The sequence below is a fragment of the Engystomops pustulosus genome, chromosome 7 (genome assembly GCF_040894005.1).
Source record: "Engystomops pustulosus chromosome 7, aEngPut4.maternal, whole genome shotgun sequence".
NCBI lineage: Eukaryota > Metazoa > Chordata > Amphibia > Anura > Leptodactylidae > Engystomops > Engystomops pustulosus.
In genome coordinates this window covers 63194533-63214979 of record NC_092417.1, presented here as the reverse complement: position 1 = coordinate 63214979, position 20447 = coordinate 63194533, and positions in this window count along the sequence as shown.

Below are 20447 nucleotides of genomic sequence, written 5' to 3'. Positions count from 1 at the left end.
TCTATTAAACCTTTCGACCAGACCGTCCGTCTGTGGGTGATATACAGACGTACGCAATTGTGCAATGTTTAGGAGATTACACAGCTCTTTGGTGACCTTTGACATAAACGGTGTCCCTTGGTCAGTTAGTATCTCTTTAGGGATCCCTGTTCGAGTGAACATTTGGAATAGTTCCCTTGCTATTGCTTTTGAAGAGGTGTTTCTGAGAGGGATGGCCTCGGGATAACGTGTGGCATAGTCAAGTATGACCAAAATATGCTGGTGCCCCCTGGCAGACTTAGGAAGGGGCCCAACCAAATCCATAGCTATGCGCTCAAAGGGTATTTCAATTATGGGTAGTGGTATCAGCGGACTACGGAAGTGTGGTCTAGGGGTGTGTATTTGACACTCTGGGCAAGACTGGCAGAAGTCCTCTATTGCCTTATAGATACCGGACCAAAAGAACCTCTGCTCTATACGTTCCCTGGTCTTTTCTGCGCCCAGGTGCCCACCCAGTACATGTGAATGGCCCAGCTCCAATACCAAGCGTATGTGGGACTGTGGTACCACAAGTTGCTCCACAACCTCAGAGTCTGTTTTCTAAACTCTATACAGCAAATCATTATTTACCATAAAATGTGGATACACCAACTCTCTACCTGGTTCTTGGGAAACACCATTGATCACCTTTACATTCTTCCAGGCATTAGCTAGGTTGGGGTCCCTCAACTGTTCTGTACCAAAGTTTCCCTTTGCAATTTGTAGGGCAGAGAACTCAGTCTCAGGCGAAGTTTCCTCTGAGTCTCCAGCGAGGACCTCTAAAGGAAAGTTCCCCATTTCCCTTGGTGCTTCTGTCACCGTGTTTGAAAGTTTACACAGATTTTTCACATTTTGATTTGACCTACACACCTTAGCTTGCTTATTTTCCCACAGGTTCCAAAACAGAGGAAAATCACACCCCAGTATGACTTGGTGCATCAAGTCTTTAACCACGTCCACTTCATGCCTCACTGACCCACATGGAGTCTCCAGTTTCACCAAGGCTGTGGGATAGTCTTTTGAATCACCATGTATACACACCACCCCCATCCAACGGGTCTGAACTTGATCAGGGTCGACCAGACTGGCATGCAACAAAGTAACTAGACTTCCCGAGTCCAGCAGGGCCATCACATGACGCCCTCCAATCTTGACTGGGCACACTTGCCGCTCACTTATAATGTCTTTTTGGGCAGCATATGAAGGCCTTGCAAAATAAGACCTGCGCCTGCCCAAATCGCAGTCCATGGGTTCAGTTAGTTCTGGACAACTTGCAGCAACATGTCCTAAACCACCGCAACGCCAGCAAACTACCTGTGCCCGAGCACCAGGCACAGCGTCCCTTCGAGGATTTGATTGTCTTTTGGCTTGGCCCTCTGAGGGGACACCACCCTCTTTAACAGACAGTCTCATCCCTTTAACAATAGGAACAGTCTTACCACTGGATGGTTTTCTTTTGTTCCCAGGGTTACGCACATCCTGCAGGTATTCTTCTGTAGTGGTGAACCTCTCAACTGCAGAAACCAAATCATCAATGCTTTTAGGATTCGTATATCCAAGGCCGCGCTGCATCCTCACTGGTAGGGCGCGGATGAAACGATCAGAGACCACACGGTCCACAATCTGGTCTGTGGAGAGGGCTTCCGGCTGCAACCACTTGTTGGTAAGATTGTAGAAGTCATACATCTGAGACCGTACAGGCTTGTCAGGATCATATTCCCAGTTGTAGACACGCTGGGCTCGGACAGCCAAGGTAACCCCTAGCCTAGCCAGGATTTCCCCTTTCAGCTTTGCATAAACTTTTGCATCCTGCACTCGCAGGTCAAAGTAGGCTTTTTGGGGTTCTCCTGACAAAAATGGGGCCAACACATCCGCCCACTGGTCCTGGGGTAGACTCTCTCTCTCGGCAATCCTTTCAAAGGTACCCAGATACGCCTCAATGTCATCTTCCGGAGTCATCTTTCTTAGAGTCTTTTGCACCAAATGGCGTGGCATAGACTGCAATGCTGGAGCTGTCACTTGTCTCTCAGCCAAGACTTGTAACTGCTGCTGGAGGGACTGGTTCAGCTGCTGTTGCTCTCTCACCGATGTCTGGTGCATCTTTACCGCTTCCTCATGCACTTGTCGCTGCAGAGCGTTTGCTTGTTGGAGGTTGATGTTGGACTGCACCAGCTGCTTTATAAGCTCCTCCATGTTTAGTCAGGCCTTTGTCTGTTGCAACCGTCCCTTTAAGAGTACTGTCTTTTTAAGAAACTGCCCGCATCCTCCACCAAGATGTAGCAGGGTCAGTTTTAATGTGACAAATTCCAGAGACACAGATAGGCTTGACGGCAGAAATGCGGTTTCCTTGCGGCTTTTATTGGCAGCCAAAACAATGCAGCTTTACAGGCAAGTAAAATAAAACAAAGCGGGAAAACAAAAACGGGCTCGTCTCAGCACTACCTGTACATCAGCAGGTCCCTCTCTAGCAAAGCAGCATACTCACAGCGGCTAGTGACACACGGCTGGCAAGCCTTCCAGAGCAATGTCTCTCACACAGAGCTCCAGCCCAGTATGCAGCTCTGGGATAAAACCCCTTCTCCCAGCTGCCCTTTGTAATTAGGGCTGTGCAGTCTCTGGACAGTGCATTAACCCTATAACACAGGTAAGGAAGTAACCTGAAAGGAATATATACGCCATCTATTACTTTTCCAGCCGCTGTCCTACTATATATATATATATATATATATATATATATATATATATATATACAGACGGCCCCCTATTTAAGGACACCTGACTTACAGACAACCCATAGTTACAGAGAGACCCCTCTGACCTCTGGTGAAGCTCTCTGGATACCTTACTATAGTCCCAGATTGCAATAATCAGCTGTAAGGTGTCTGTAATGAAGCTTTATTGATAATCCTAGGTCCCATTACAGCAGAAAATTTTTAAACTACAATTGTCACTGGGGCCAAAATTATTTTTGTCTGGATCGACAATTATAAAATATACATTTTCGACTTGCATACAAAATCAACCTAAGAACAAACCTCTGGACCCTAACTTGTTCGTAACTCGGGGGCTGCCTGTATATATAAAAGTAAGCCTAAGTTTAGATCTGATGCTCATTTTATACCATAAAGGAAAGTTCTGTAAGTTTCAATAGTTTCGTAATAACATAGCTAGTAAAGTTGGAAAAAAGACATTTGCCCATCAAGTTCAACCAGGGAAGGCAAGGCTGAGGCTAAGGGAAAGGGATGTGGGGAAAGTCTAAATAGAAACATAGCTAAAAGTGTTATTTTGGTATAGGAAGACATCTAGATCCTTTTAGAAGCTCTCTGCTGTCTCTGCTGTGACCAGGTTTGTAAACGGCTAGCACCCGTCCCCATTTATCGTATATACTCGTGTATAAGCCGAGTTTTTCAGCACAAAAAATGTGCTGAAAAACGTCCCCTCGGACACGAGTCAACATATATACTTATAAAATAAATTCAAAAATAATAAACTTATATACTCACCCTCCGGTGGCCCCGATGCATAGCGCTGCTCCCCCGATGACGCGCGGGTCCTCTTCTGGCTTCCGCGCCTGTCTTCTTTCTTAATACTATGTGCCTGCCGTCCGGGGGAGAGCAATGGCGGCGCCCAGCACGAAGTTAGAGAAGAAATAAGATGGGCGCGGAAGCCAGAAGAGGACCCGCATGGACATCAGGGGAGCCGTCGGGGCCACCGGAGGGTGAGTATATAAGTTTTTTTTTTTAATGCTGGGCTGGGCTGTATACTACTGGGGACAAGCTGTATACTACTGGGGGCAAGCTGTATCCTACTGGGGGCAGACTGTATACTACTGGGGGCAGGCTGTATACTACTGGGGGAAGGCTGTATACTGCAGGCTGTATACTACTGGGGGCAGGCTGTATACAAATGGGGGCAGGTTGCATACTACTGGGGGCAGGCTGTATACTACATGGGGGCAGGCTGCATACTACTGGGGGCAGGCTGCATACTACTGGGGGCAGGCTGCATACTACTGGGGGCAGGCTGCATACTACTGGGGGCAGGCTGTATACTACTGGGGGCAGGCTGTATACTACTGGGGGCTGGATGGCTACATACTGGGGGGGGTCTGTGACCAATGCATTTTCCACCCTCGGCTTATACTCGAGTCATTAGGTTTTCCCAGTTTTTGATGGTAAAATTAGGGGTCTCGGCTTATACTCGGGTGGGCTTATACTCGAGTATACGGTACTTATATGGGCTCATGCACATGGCTGTGGATTCCATATCCCTGTACATGAGCCAAGTGCCCAAGCTGCAAAAGATAGAGCAGGTCCTTTTCCTGCCTGATGAACACAGGCCATAAAGAAGGGTCCACAGCTAACAGTTAAGCTTTTAATGATTTCAAAAGCTTCCATTTTTTAACTGCCTGCCTACTAAGAGCCCTAACATGCTTATTATTCCAGAAAGAATATTCAAATTCAAATGGGTCAGTAAAATATAAGCTAATAAGTAATTAGTATTTTAAAATGTTGTTCTCCTTAGCAGAAAAATCATGTCATACTGTATCATAGTATATAAGGCTGGAAAAAGACGCAAGTCCATCAAAAGTCCATCCAAATTCTAATCCCTCCATTCCCCTAATAATCCTGGTTGCTCTCCTCTGCACCCGTTCCAGCTCTACTATATCCTTTTTATACACTGGTGCCCAAAACTGTACACAATATTTAATGTGTGTTCTGATCAGGGATTTGTATAAGGGCAAAACTATGTCTTTATCATGAGAATCTATTCCTCTCTTGATACATCCCATAATTTTATTTGCTTTAGCAGCAGCCGCCTGGCTCTGGTCACTAAAATTAAGTTTACCATCCACCAAAGTCCTTTTCAGCTCCAGTTTTACTAAGTAATTGACCGTTTAGAACATAATTATACTTTTTGTTTCCATGGCCCAAGTGCATAACTTTACATTTATCTACATTAAACCTCATCAACCATTTCTCTGCCCACTCCTCAAGCTTCCACAAATCCCTCTGTAATGCTAAACTATCGACCTCAGTATTTATTACTTTACACAGCTTAGTATCATCTGCAAATATTGAAACTTGACTGTGTAAACCCACTACAAGGTCATTAATAAAAATATTAAAAAGAAGTGGCCCCAATACTGAACCCTGTGGCACTCCACTGGTAACATCAACCCAATCTGAGAATGTGCCATTAATGACCACCCTCTGTTTTCTATCACAAAGCCAATTACTTACCCAAATACACAGATTTTCTCCTATTCCCAGCGGTCTCATTTTATATACCAACCTTTTATGTGGCACGGTGTCAAATGCCTTTGAAAAGTCCAGATATACAACATCCACAGCGTCCCCCAGATCCAGTCTTGAACTTACCTCCTCGTAGAAACCAATCAGATTAGTCTGACAGGACCGATCTCTCATAAACCCATGCTGACGCTGGGTTATAAGGCTGTGCACAGTGAGATTCTCCATGATAGCATCTCTAACAAACCCCTCAAATATTTTCCCCACCACAGCAGTTAGACTCACGCGTCTGTAGTTTCCAGGATCGCTATTTGATCCTTTTTTGTATATTGGTACCACATTTGCTATGCGCCAGTCCTGTGGAACATAACCAGTCCTCAGTGAATCTTCAAATATTAAAAATAACGGTCTGTCTATCACGGTACATAATTCATGCAGAACCCGGGGGTGTATGCCATCTGGACCCGGTGATTTATCTATCTTAGTGGTTGCGAGGCGGCGCCGTACCTCTTCCTGGGTTAAACTGTTGACATTCCAAAAAGAATTTACATTATTCCTCATTGTGTCTTCCACCAGGGGATTTTCCTGGGTAAAGACAGTTGAGAAGGCGACATTGAGTAGATTGGCCCTTTCCTCATCTCCTTCTACCATGACCCCCATGTTATTTCTAAGGGGACCCACACTCTCTGTTTTTAGTTTCTTATCATTTATATACTTGAAAAATAATTTGGGGTTATTTTTGCTCTCCCTGGCAATATTTCTCTCAGTCTCTATTTTTGCACGCTTTATCTGCTTTTTACAGGATTTATTTTTCTCTCTATAATCCTGTAATGCCTCATCGCTACCTTCACGTTTAAGCACCTTAAACGCCTTATCTTTCTCGCTTATTGCTTTCCTTACAAGACTAGTTAGCCACATTGGCTGTTTCTTGTTCCTCTTATGCTTTTTCCCATAAGGTATGTGTTTCTCACAGCACTTTTTCAGAATATATGAGAAAAAGTCCCATTTTTTTTTGGGGGGGGGGCTTTTGTCTTTGAGAACATTATCCCAGTCTATGCCTTTAAGGTCTTCCCTTAGTTGCTGAAAATTCGCCCTCCTGAAGTTTAGAGTGCTGGTTGCCCCTTCACTAATGCTCTTAGTAAAGCGTAATACAAAATCAATGATATTATGATCACTATTCCCCAGGTTCCCCCCAACCTGTAATTTTGATACCCTATCAGGTCTGTTGGTAAGGATAAGGTCCAGCAGTGCCCCCCCTCTTGTAGGCTCCAGGACTAGCTGCGACAGGTAATTGTCTTTTGTTGTTGACAAGAACCTGCTACCTTTGAAGGACCTGCAGGTTTCTGCCCCCCAGTCAATATCTGGGTAATTGAAGTCCCCCATGATAAGTACTTCACCATGCTTTGAAGCCGCATCCATTTCACTTATCAGCATTTCCTCTGCTGCCTCCATTATATTTGGAGCCTTATAACAAACCCCTAGTAATATTTTATTATTCTTTTTCCCTCCCCTTATCTCCACCCATAGGGACTCCACATTTGCATGTGCGTTACTGATGTCATCTCGCAAGACAGGCTTGAGGCAAGAATTCACATATAAACAAACCCCTCCCCCTTTTTTATTTATACGATCCTTTCTAAAAAGACTATAACCATCTATAGTAACGGCCCAGTCATAGCTACTGTCCAGCCATGTCTCGCTGATACCCACTATATCATATTTCTGCTCCAACATCAAGAGTTCCAGTTCCTCCATTTTGTTTGTGAGGCTTCTGGCATTTGTGTACATACACTTTATATGGTTATCCCTGTCTGTATTCCTTTTGTTCTTATTCCCCAATCTCATTCCAGCCCCCCTTCCTCCCCCATGGACTATGGCTCTTCTCAGCTCTCTATCTACACTGTCTATTTGCCCTGCACAAGTGTACTTGCCCTCCCCCCAGGTCTCTAGTTTAAACACTCCTCCAACCTTCTAGCCATTTTTTCCCCCAAAACAGCTTCACCCTCCCCATTGAGGTGCAGCCCATCCCTACTGTAGAGCCTGTAGCCGACAGAAAAGTCAGCCCAGTTCTCCATGAACCCAAAACCCTCCTTCCTACACCAACTTTTGAGCCACTTATTTATCTCCCTGATTTCCCGCTGCCTTTCTGGTGTGGCATGTGGTACAGGCAGTATTTCGGAGAAAACTACCTTTGAGGTCCTTGCCCTGAGCTTATGGCCTAAATCCCTGAAATTATTTTTAAGGACCTTCCACCTACCTCTAACTTTGTCATTAGTGCCAATGTGGACCATGACCGCTGGTTCCTCACCAGCCCCTCCCAGTAATCCGTCAACCCGATCCGCAACATGCCGAACCCGAGCACCCGGCAAACAACACACTGTTCGGTATGCACGGTCTTTGTGACAGATTGCCCTGTGTGTTCCCCTAATAATCAAATCTCCCACTACCAGCACCTGTCTGACCTTGCCTGTGCTCCCATTATCCTTCTTACTGGAGCAGACATGTCCCCTGGTTGCTAGAGGCCATGTCTTGCTGCAGCATTGCTACCCCAGAGCTGATATCCCCCTCATCCGCCAGCCTGGCAAACTTATTGGGGTGCAACAGATCAGGACTAGACTCCATACAACTCTTCCTTCTACCCCGCCTTCTACATGTTACCCAACTAGCTGCCCCCTCACTCTGCACCTCCATACTTCCCTCCCCACACCCATCTTCCCCAGAGAGTTTGTGCTCCAGGAGCAGCAAACTTCGCTCCATATTCTCAATTGCCCGCAGCCTTGAAACTTGCTCATTTAGATCCAGAATCTGGGCTTCCAGATGAGCAATTTTCACACATCCCACACAGCAGTGTTCCCCCTCGAACGGCTGTTCAAGGAAAGCATACAGTCCCTTAAACGTAAGTCACACTTAAGACACTGCACACACTTCGGATCAATGCACACTCGCCACCAAGCTCCCACACTCGCTTTTCTGATGCTTTTTTTAAAGGTTATCTGCCATAAAAATCTGCAGAGCTCACTGCAACAAGATCTGGTTGCAAACCACCAAACAAACTGACCACAGAAGTATATAAAGGCTGCTAATTAGATAGCCACACCCAGCTATTAATTAGGCAGCACCTGTGACTATACTGTCTAGATAAGGTGAATGCCTCCCTATACACCCACACAATATACAGATTATGCAAGTAAAATACCTTCAGATCTACTTGGTTGCAATAAAAATCACACAATGAATATCAGGAAATAAAAATGTAGATGAACTTATCTATCTGTTACTGGATCCAAAAAGTACTCCTTCCCTTAAACGTAAGTCACACTTGCGCTGCTCCCCCGATGCCCACGCGGCTCGTCTTCTGGCTTCCACGCCCGCTCTCTCGTCCAGCGAGATGTACAGAAGACAGAAGACGGGCGCGGAAGCCAGAAGAGGACCCGCGCGGACATCAGGGGAGCAGCGCTGCACATCGGTGCCACCGGAGGGTGAATATATAAGTTTATTATTTTTTAAGTGACTTTTGACTTGTGACTCGTGTATAAACCGAGGAGACATTTTTCAGCACATTTTTTGTGCTGTAAAACTCGGCTTATACACGAGTATATACGGTACATGTTATTATTTGAATAATGAAAAGTTATACAATTTTCCAATATACTTTCTGTATCAATTCTTAACGGTTTTCAAAATCTCTGCTTGCTTTCATTCTATAGGAAGCTTAATGTTCATTTCCAGCCAGACATTCCTTAAGGTATGGTCCAATTGGATAGATTTGTTCTGTTCTGCTGAGGAGAAAATGTTACTAAATTGACTTGGCAAAAATTTATGGCTGGGGTTCGAGGTATGGGGAAGGGAGAGAGGTTGTTTTGGTTTGCCTCCTTATTTTTTTTTTGCCTTTTTTTACTTATTTGATTATTGTGAGGTTATTATGACGGGAGGGGATTGCAGGTGGGGGGTATGAAAAGGTACAATGTGACACAATCCCTGTTTTATTGTAGGTTATTGTATTTTGTGAAATATACTGTTTTGTAATGTAAAGTATGTGAATTTAGTTGTACATTAAAACTTATAAATAAAAAATTAAAAAAAAATGTTCATTTTCAGCAGTCCAGACAATAGAACACTGTTCAGACTGCCAACTGAAAAGAACCAAATAGAATTCAGTCTTCTCAGCCTAACAGTACTAACTGCAGAAGACTGAGAGAAAGATGTGACAGTAATTAATTTAAAGTACAACTGTAAAGTATAAAAACTTTTGCCTAACTCTGCACTCAGCAAAAATATATACCAGATATATTTTAGTCTAGGAAGAAGCCAGCGGCACAATACAGGTATTGTTGGAATTGTTATCAAAGGCTCTCTCCAGCTGTGCTAACACTATTTTATGTCAGTAACGTTACAGTTAAGCTTTAAGGTGTTTGCCCATGAAAAAAAGTTCTCAAACTTTAATCCATTAGTGATGTTTACAAAGAAAAGATAATTTTAACCCCCTTAGTTTACAATTTTACTAAGTTTTGTTGCTGTTTTAGCTCCTATTACTCAGTGATGGTCAATGTTAAATTCCAGAGTGTGGAAGCAGACACTTCATGATTCCTCTATACCAGTGGTGTCAAACCTATGGCACGGGTGCCAGGAGTAGCACTCAGAGCCCTTTCTGTGGGGACTCAGACCATCGCCCCAGGTGTTGACAGAAGTGCATTATCTTTGGAAGTCATCCTGCTGGACCCACCATTCTTCCTGCATAGAGAGACCCTGGAGAGAAGCTACAATGAGAGTCTGAATTTGTCTTCCTTCCTTCAACTGTATTGGTGGCCTCAGGAGGCCGTTACAATGGAATGATGTGGAATAACTCATAGCAATAAGTTGGAGCTTAAAATGCCATGTTGGCACTTAATGGTAATTAAGTGGATTTTGGTTTGCAGTTTGGGAGCTCTGTCTCTAAAAGGTTCGCCATCACTGCTCTATACAATGAGATGCTGTATGCTGACAATGTGGTTACATTATCATGGTTCCGGGTTTTTATACACTATTATTTAGCTACTGAAAATTCTATTAGTATTTGACACATAGAAAAAGAGATGAGACAGATCAGAGTGATGAAATGGATATAAGACACAATGACACTCTCTGCCCTGCTAACTCAACTAATAAATAAAACACACAGTCAGCTCTGCTATAAAGACCTTACCTGTCTGTAGCTTGTAGAGTAAGTCTCTGCATGCTGCTTGTAGACAAGAAGTGCCTGCTCTGAGCTGGTCTTGTAATGCAGGGGGAAAGGGGTAGGAGGCAGAGAATTATAGAATGTGCTATTTTGTTATGCTGAGGATATTTAAGAATCTTATCTTAGATTACAGCTTCTCTGTGCATTATTTCTGCTCTTTCTCTTGCAGTGAGCAGCTTAACTGAATTTCCTTTCTTTATCTAGAGCACATTTCCATTAATGATTCAGCTCTCTAACTCTTCAGACTATCCAGAGACTGTCTGAAGAGTTAAGGAACATTATCAGTTCCTCATCTGATCAGCTGCAGTGGTGTATGGGACAGAAAGCTGATTTACAGAAACTGCATAAATAAGTTAGGGAAAAAAGGACTTGGGTAAACAAATTCTTCAATAAAGTATATTACAAAGTTTACTAGTATTATTATAATTTTTTTTTTTAAACTTGTTTATTGATCAAGAAAATAAGGCACATACATGTGTCACAAAGTATACTTACAAATATATGACATGTGCCATATACAGAGAAAAACTTTGTACACACTAAAGAAATGCACTGGAAAATGCAAATACAATCCCAAATCAGGGGAGAGTTGCACCGCCTACCCCAAACCTTTATGAATTTTTTCAGGATGGTGTCCATGATGGTGTCCTTCATATGGAACAATTCTATTAACTAAGGACTTCCATTGCAAGCACCTGGGGGGTCATGTATCCATCCACTTAAGTGCTACCGCCTTAGGGGCCATAAACAGAGGCTCGCGGAGGAAAATCTTTGTGTGATGTGGCCATAGTTCTTCATTCAGTAATCCGAATAAACAAACTTCTGGTGGGAATTCAACTCCAGTATATGATATAATGGGGCACATTTACTTACCTGGCCCGTTGACGCCGCTGATCCAGAATGTCCAACGAGGATTCGGAGCTGCGGCGATTCACTAAGATTGTGCGTCCAATTTCCTGCATGTGTCGCTTCCCCGCTGAGGTCTGCCAGAGTTCACCTTCTTCTTCCCGGTGCATGTAAGTGCTGATCTTGCGACACAATTTGATTTTTAAATTTTGCGGTTTGTCCGAATCAGTCGGGTTGAAAGCCAGCGCCGATGTCCCATAACACGATCTCGCGCGCCAAAATCCCGGGGGAATTCAGAGCAAAAAGGAAAAATTCAGGAAACCCGATGGAAATGTGTCCGACTGACCCTTTGTAAATATGTAATATATTTATATATGTAATAGGTAGCACTGGTGCATTATATAGAGCTGAATAAGCTTATTGTTGATAGAGGGTGATACATAAAGGTGCAACCCAAGTAGCTCAGTGAAGTCCTCCTCACTTAAGGCCGGGATCAGCGTCCTCTATTCCTCCAGCGCCTTTCCTTTAATGGAATTGGCTTGGGTCTGGATGAGGTACGAGTATTTTGTGGAGAGCAGGTCAAACTTAGTAAGTCGAATGGCTTCCTGCCAGGTCATTCTAGCCACTTTATGGACAGGAAGGAGTCTAGAACTTGACCATCGTGGAACATGAAGGAGGTGATAAAGGCATTCTGACCCCAGATAAGTAAATTATAAGATAAATTCACATCCACCATATGGCAGGTGTCCTGGTTATATGGATTCCCAGGTATTTAAAGCTAGATACTTTTTCCAAAGCCTCGCTAGTCTCGGAGAGGCCTGAGACCTGTCTATCCTGTAAATACATAACACTGGACTTTGCCCTGTTCATGGACAATCCTGAGAATTTCCCATAGTGTTCAGTAAGTTCCACAGCCCTAGTCAGTGATCTCTCTGGGTCTGAAAGAAAGATAAGGAGGTTGTAAGCATAAAACCCTATCCTCTCCACCTGCAGCCCATATGTCATGCCCTTGTACAGAGAATCAGTGCGCAGTATCACCAAGCGGTCATCTTGGAATTGATCAGAGCATTAGCCATTTAGAGAAATGCATGCCTGAGGGGGCTGGTATATAATTGAATATAAGAGGAAGGTTAAAGGCCATAATATGAGGGGGAGATGATATGCCACAATGTCGAGTGGAAATGAGTGGCCAAAGTATGAGGGGGAGATGAATGTCCATAATATGAGGGGTAGATCAGGGGCCCCAATATGAGGAGGAGATGAGAGGCCACAATATGAGGAGATAAGAGTCCATAATATGAGTGGTAGATATGGGGCCACAATATGAGGGGGAGATGAGAGGGTCCACAATATGAGAAGGAGATGAGAGGGGCTACAATATTAGGAAATGAGAGGGGTCACAATATGAGAAGTAAATGAGAGGAGACACAATATGAGGAGGATATTAGAAGGTCTGCTATATGAGGGAGAGATGAAAGGGGTCACAATATGAGGTTGAGATGAGAGTAGCCACAATATGAGGGGGAGATGAGAGTGGTCACAATATTAGGGGGAGATGAGAGGGTCCACAATATGAGGAGGAGATGAGAGGGTCCACAAGATGAGGGGGTAGATGAGAGAGTGAACAATATGAGGAGGAGATGAGAGGCCACAATAGTAGTTGGCAGAGGTACTGATTGCTTTTAATAGGTCCTACCTAATGGAGGACCTTCCATACATGTTCACAAGATTGAATTATATCTGGAGAATCTCCTCCCTCAATGCAGACTCCTCTCGGAATGCTGAAGTGTTTAGACTTAAATGCTTGCGTTGGGTAAGTGGCAACAAAGCATGTTATTACTGAACACAAGAATTTCGGTCTAAACACATCTAATTTGTGGAAGGAGTTTCTCCAGATGCACCTTAAATGCATTTAAAAGCACAACTCAATTACATCTTGTGCGCATGGTCTTAGGCTGCGTTTTCATTGAGTTTCAAACACATGGGGAAAAAATATATCTGTGTGACTATCTTTAATACTGTGTCTTGGGATGCATTTTTCCTGATGCATTTGTTGTGCCTTTCTGACGCAATGAAAACGCATTCTGTAAACGCGCCTAAGAGTATACAAGAAAAATTCCCATGGGCCCCTAGAATTAATCTTACTGGTGGGCCCTGGGCCCCCCCCAGTCCGACATACCTATTCCCTATGCTTTGTGGGTAAAACTATAATTAGAGGGGAATAAATATAATAACTATGCTTTATGCATTTAATAACTTAGGCTACATTCACACTGCCGTTGCCCGCCCGTACCGTACCGTAGCGGGCAACGGCAGTGCACGGGGAGAGGAGGAGGAGGTGAGCGCAGCTCACCCCCGCCCCTCTCCATAGGAAGTAATGGGGCACCGTACCGCTCCCGTAGGGCGCCGTGCGCCCATTGACGTCTATGGGAGACGTATATCGGCCGTATATACGTCGGACGTATATACGTCCTCCATACGTTAGTGTGAATGTAGCCTTAAACAGATACTTCCAATGTTATATTTTACAGAGAATCTGATATTGTCCAGTTGTAGCTATCACTTGGGTTGAGGTGCCCTTTAAGGGTAAGTATACAGCCAAGAAAGGAATGTTTTTTGCTATGCAGTGAATTTATCTGCCTGGTAAAATATTCTAAACATTAGTGATAGATAATGTGGGGGTCCGATATATTACTAGGAGATAAACAGAAATATTAAACAGTATACTTCTTCCTTATCTAGGAGGCATGAGATCTGGAGGTGTGCAGTAACTATTAACATACACAGGAAAATTCCTATGTAATTGGTCATCCAGCAACATATGTCACCTATAAATGCAGACATCAATGCAACCGTGACGCCAGAGGCAATAAGTCTTACAAGGATAATTTATACTCCTCCCCCTAAATTCTTCCACACAGTTCTCAGAAATGCCTTTTACGCACAATAAAAGTATGTAGCTGGAAATGAATAGAGTATACAGAAAGCTTAATGCAAGATATATATATGTTATGGAATGTGGGGCTCTGTGGTCATAGATAGACTCGCTGTACAAGCAGCATCATGTACAAGCTTAGATACAGTGGTTTAGCAGACAGTATCACACATGATAAACAATTGTATAGTGTAGAGGTATCACATATAATATGTGTACATACATTAGTTCAGCTTCCCCACATTATAGGCTTAGATACATTGCTCTAGCACAGGGGTCCCCAAACTACTGCCCGTGGGCCACATGCGGCTGGCAAACCATTTTTATCCGGCCCCCATCGCCCTCCGCTGTCGGGCAGGGGCCTCCGTCCGTCTGGACAGGAATCTCCTGCCCGTCACTGTATAGTGCTAGATGCGTCCGGAAACGGCCGCTCGAGCACTATTGCTGCAGGTGGAGCAATGTGGCCGGAAGATAACCCGACGCACATCGCTCCTTGAACCTGGATGTGCAGCTGCGAACCTCTTCCTGTAGCCAGAGGAAAGAAGACACAGGAGCCAGAGGTGAGTATAGGATTTTTTTTTAAACGGCAGTAAAAAAATGTGGCGCCTATGGGCCCAATATATTAAACAATTAATTGTGGGGGCAGTATAGGAAATAATTAATTATGAAGGGCAGCATAGGAAATAATTAGTTAAGAGGGTCAGCATAAGAAATAATTAATTATGAGGGGCAGCATATTAAATAATTTATGGTGGGGGGCAGCATAGGAAATAATTAGTGGTGGGGGGCAGCATATGAAATAATTAATGATGGGGGCAGCATAGGAAATAATTAATGGTGGGGGGCCACATAGGAAATAATTAATGGTGGGGGGCCACATAGGAAATAATTAATGGTGGTGAGAGCATTGGAAATAATTAGTGATGGGGGGAAGGATAGGAAATAATTAATGGTGGGGGGCAGCATAGGAAACAATTAGTGGTGGAGGGGCATATGAAATAATTAATTGGAACCGGACATTGACCATCTTATCAACCAAAAGCAGGCTCATACTTCCCATTGAGATGCTGGTAAGTACTTGTCCTATACTTTAAATATTGTATTCCTGCTTTGTATTTTTAGTTCAAAATAAGATATGTGCAGTGTACAGAGGAATTTCTTTCTTTCTTTTTTTTTTTTAACACTTTAGTCCGGCCATACAACGGTCTGAGAGGGACCGTGAACGCCCCCCTACATAAAAAGTTTGGGGACCCCTGGTCTAGTAGAAAGGACCTAGTGACCCAGACCCCCTCATATATCTGGCAGGGAAGCACAGCATATATTCTGTGTCAGGACCTACCTTGCATACTTTAGCCCACTACACTGCCAGGCACACCACACTTCATGCCCTTCCATGCCCCCTCGGTGTGGAGCTTGTGTAAAGGGAATTATTATAGCAATGACTGGTGATTAGTGATTATTTCTGGTGTAGAAGCCCTCATAAAGCTTATCCAATGATGATATAATTCATGCTGTGCATATTACAGCATAGGGTTATAATAGCTCACACAAGTTAAACTGGGAAACCCAGACACAGTACCTAATACGTTTCTGCTTATCCTTGGGTTACCTGTACACCCTTTACACCAAAAGGCATATAGATGATGGGTGTAGTTTCCTCACTTACCATATAATGCTGTGAGCTAAATATAGTCATCAGAGTTTTCTATGCTGTGAGAGTAACTCATCAGACCCTCCGGGGCAGATCTTCAGGCTTTAGCATTAAAATGCGTAAAAGCCTGTGAACTAAAGTTTGCAGGTTTTTCAAATTTACACAGGCACAGGGCGGGAATGTACAGTGCCAGCCCACTCTATGGCGTGGAGGTGGCGTAGTCTCTATAAGAATGCGCAGTGCAAGAATCGATAGCTGCCCAGAGGATAGTGGGGTTCTGGCATGTGGGACCTTCACAATCATGAGATCTATGCTGGATCTTTGCCTTATTAGCAGGGGAAGCTGGGGAACAGGAGAAATCAGCATTGAGGTCGATGCATGCACAATTATGTTCCATTAATCTCTATGGAACCAATACCACATAAAGAAGACCTTTCATCACTTCCATCAACTCCAGCTTTTCGCATGGTTTAAAAGTTGTAACTCTATGGATCAGGGCTGGTTTTAGACAAAGTGGGACACTGTCTAAAACTAAAAGTGGGGCCGCAAAATAGAACTACCTGTATCAGAGTAAGATGCTCCTTTAGCCCTGAACAATAATAACACTTTGTAGTTACACACAGTAATAAGGTAAGACAATCTGTAAAACGGGACTGGAGGAGAATGTTATATGAGAGAGACAGATGAAAGGTAGATTGATGATAGAAGATCGATATGAAAGATGATATAGTTTCATAGATGCAAAAATATACACAGTGCCGAATTACAGGGGGGGGGGGGGGGCGCCCGGGGCATGCCACCGGGACCCCCACCACTTTGCCCTTAAAGGGGCCCCCACCAAATGTGGGCAATTCGGGTGGTTGCATGACCACCCGAATCACCCACATTGTTTTTGGGTCCGGGCTCGTGTGACGGCACAGCGCCGCGACGTCGTCATCTTGGTACTCCTCCGATATCCATTAGCGAGGGAACGGAAGGAGGCAGGCTCGCAGTGGGGGAATGATGGAAGGTGAGTACAATTTTATTATTTTACCTAGGACTGTATATAGTTATTATGGGTGGTGTATATAGGTATAATAGGAGTGTGTATGTAGGAGTCTGTATATAGTTAGTTATTATAGGAGACTGTATATAGTTCTCATAGGGGGTGTATATAGTTATTATAGGGGGTGTATGTCGTTATTATAGAGGGCTGTATATAGTTATAGGGGACTGTATATAGTTATAGGGGGTGTATATAGTTATTATAAGGGTCTGTATATAGTTCTAGGAAGGCTGTATATATAGTTATTATAGGAGACTGTATATAGTTATTATAGGGGACTGTATATATTTATAGGGAGACTATATATAGTATATATGGAGGATGTATATATAGTTATTATGGGGGGCTATATATAGTTATAGGGAGGCTGTATGTAGTTATCATGGGGGTACTATATATAGTTATAGGGGGGCTGTATATAGTGATTGCTGGGGGAGCTGTATATAGTGATTACTGGGGGGTTGTATAACGTGATTGCTGGGGCTGTATACAGTGATTGCTGGGGGCTGTATATAGTGATTGCTGGGGGGCTGTGTATAGTTATTGCTGGGGGAGCTGTGCATAGGTATTGCTGGGGGAGCTGTGTATAGTGAATACTGGGAGCTGTATATAGTGATTGCTGGGAGGCTGCATATAGTGACTGCTGGGGGTTGTATATAGTGAATGCTGGGGGGCTGTATATAGTGATTACTGGGGAGCTGTATATAGTGATTACTGGGAGCTGTATACTGTGATTAATGAGGGCTGTATATAGTGCCTTCTAGGGAGCTGTATATAGTGATTACTGGGAGCTCTATACTGTGATTCCTGGGTGCTGTATATAGTGATTACTGGGGGCTGTATACAGTGATTTCTGGAGGAAGTATACAGTGATTACTGGGGGCTTATATAGTGATTGCTGTGAGCTGTATAGTGGTTGCTGGTGGAGCTGTATATAGTGGTTGATGGGGGAGCTGTATATAGTGTTTGCTGGGGGCTGTATGTAGTGATTGCTGGGGGGCTTTATATATTGATTCCTGGGGGAACTTTATATAGTGATTACTGGGGGAGCTGTATATAATGGTTGCTGGGGGCATTATATAGTGATTCCTGGGGGAGCTGCATATAGTGATTGCGGGGGGGGGGGGGCAGTATATAGTGATTCCTGTGGCAGCTGTATATAGTGGTTGCTGGGGGGCAGTATATAGTGATTTCTGGAGGGCTGTATATAGTGACTGCTGGGGGGATGTATATAGTGAATGCTGGGGGCTGTATATAGTGATTTCTGGGGGGCTGTATATAGTGATTGCTGGGGGAGCTGTATATAGTGATTGCTGGGGGAGCTGTATATAGTAATTACTGGTGACCCATATATAGTGATTCCTGGGGAGCTGTATACTGTTATTCCTGGGTGCTGTAAATAGTGATTACTGGGGGCTGTATACAGTGATTACTGGGGGTGGTATACAGTGATTTCTGGAGGAACTATACAGTGATTACTGGGGGCTTTATGTAGTGATTGCTGGGAGCTGTATAGAGGTTTCTGGGGAGCTGTATATAGTGGTTGCTGGGGAGGCTGTATATAGTGGTTGCTGGGGGGGCAGTATATAGTGATTCCTTGAGGAGCTGCATATATTGATTGCGGGAGGGGGGACGGAAAAAGTGATTGCTGGGGGAGCTGTATATAGTGGCTGCTGGGGGGCAGTATGTAGTGATTGCTGGGGGGCAGTATATACTGACTGCTTGGGGGCTGTATAAAGTGAATGCTGGGGGGCTGTATATAGTGATTTCTGGGGGGATGTATATAGTGATTGCTGGGGGAGCTGTATATAGTGATTGCTGGGGAGCTGTATTCTGTAATTAATGGTGGCTGTATATAGTGTTTGCTGGGGGGCTATACATAGTGATTACTGGGAGCTGTATACTGTGATTACTGGGGGGCTGTATATAGTGATAACTAGGGGGCTGTATATAGTGATTACTGGAAACTGTATATAGTGATTGCTGGAGGAGCTGTATATAGTGATTGCTGGGGAGCTGTATGCTGTGATTAATGGTGGCTGTATATAGTGCTTGCTGGGGGGCTATACATAGTGATTACTGGGAGCTGTATACTATGATTACTTGGGGGGCTGTATATAGAGATTACTGGTGACCTGTATATAGTGATTCCTGGGGAGCTGTATACTGTTATTCCTGGGTGCTGTATATAGTGATTACTGGGGGTTGTATACAGTGATTACTGGGAACTATATATAGTGATTACTGGGGGCTGTTTACAGTGATTTCTGGAGGAAGTATACAGTGATTCCTGGGGGCTTTATATAGTGATTGCTGGGAGCTGTATATAGTGGTTGCTGGGGGAGCTGTATATAGTGGTTGCTGGGGGAGCTGTATATAGTGTTTGCTGGGGGCTGTATGTAGTGATTGCTGGGGGGCAGTATATAGTAATTGCTGGGGGAGCTGTCTATAGTGATTTCTGGGGGGCTTTATAAAGTGATTCCTGGGGGAGCTGTATATAGTGGTTGCTGGGGGGCAGTATATAGTGATTACTGGGGAGGCTGTATATAATTATTGCTTGGGATCAGTTATAGCAATTGCTGTTCCCGGTCTGCACTACATTCAATGGGGGCCCCCACCAGATTTTGCGCCTAAGGGCTCCCGCAACTTAATCCAGCCCTGTAGATAGATAGAAAAAATAGGCACCACTCCAAAATAGTGGAAATAAATCAAGTGGTTTTTATTCCCAGGCCATTTAGGAGAGGAAGCCCTTGGCAAATGTTGGTTTGCCACCCCCTAATGTCGGCCCTGCAACTTATTAGCATCCTCCTTTCGGGAGTAATCAATATCAATTTTTTCAGATCTCCATCAGACTGGCAGAGCTTGGGCAGTTTGTTCCAGGACCAGCCTAGTTAGCATATTCGGTACTGAACATAATTCCATTGATTACTCGTAGATGGTCGTGGTTTGGTAAAAATCCAGACTATAGCCTCTATCCAGCTAGGTGTAGGAAAGAGGAGGCGTGAGTGTTCCTCAACCCACCCCTCTTTATAAAAAAACTATATTTTTCCGTGCATGGTCACGTTGCGGTGAGACAGAATGGGTTCACCGCACTATGACCGGGTGCCATAGATACCTATAGGAACCGTGATCCTAAGCTGGTATGATTACAATGCCAACTGTTAGAGAATGCAAAACGCTGGTAGTGATTGGGCCTTTTTAATGGAGTGGGACAACACAAGCATGACTTGCTGTTACATTCATATGGGCACATTAGAACTAGCAAACCACCACAACTATGGCTGAGCTGGGTACAGCCGGTACTGGAATTATGATAGGTTGCTGAAATACATGGGGCAGCACCATTTTATTGGGGCACATCTGTGGTTGAAGCACTTCAAATGTTTAATCCATGGCTGGAACATTCTTGGGGCACACACGTGACAGTGGTACTTTTGGTGGTACATCAGTGATAGGAACATCTGCAGTTGTGACACATTTAGGTA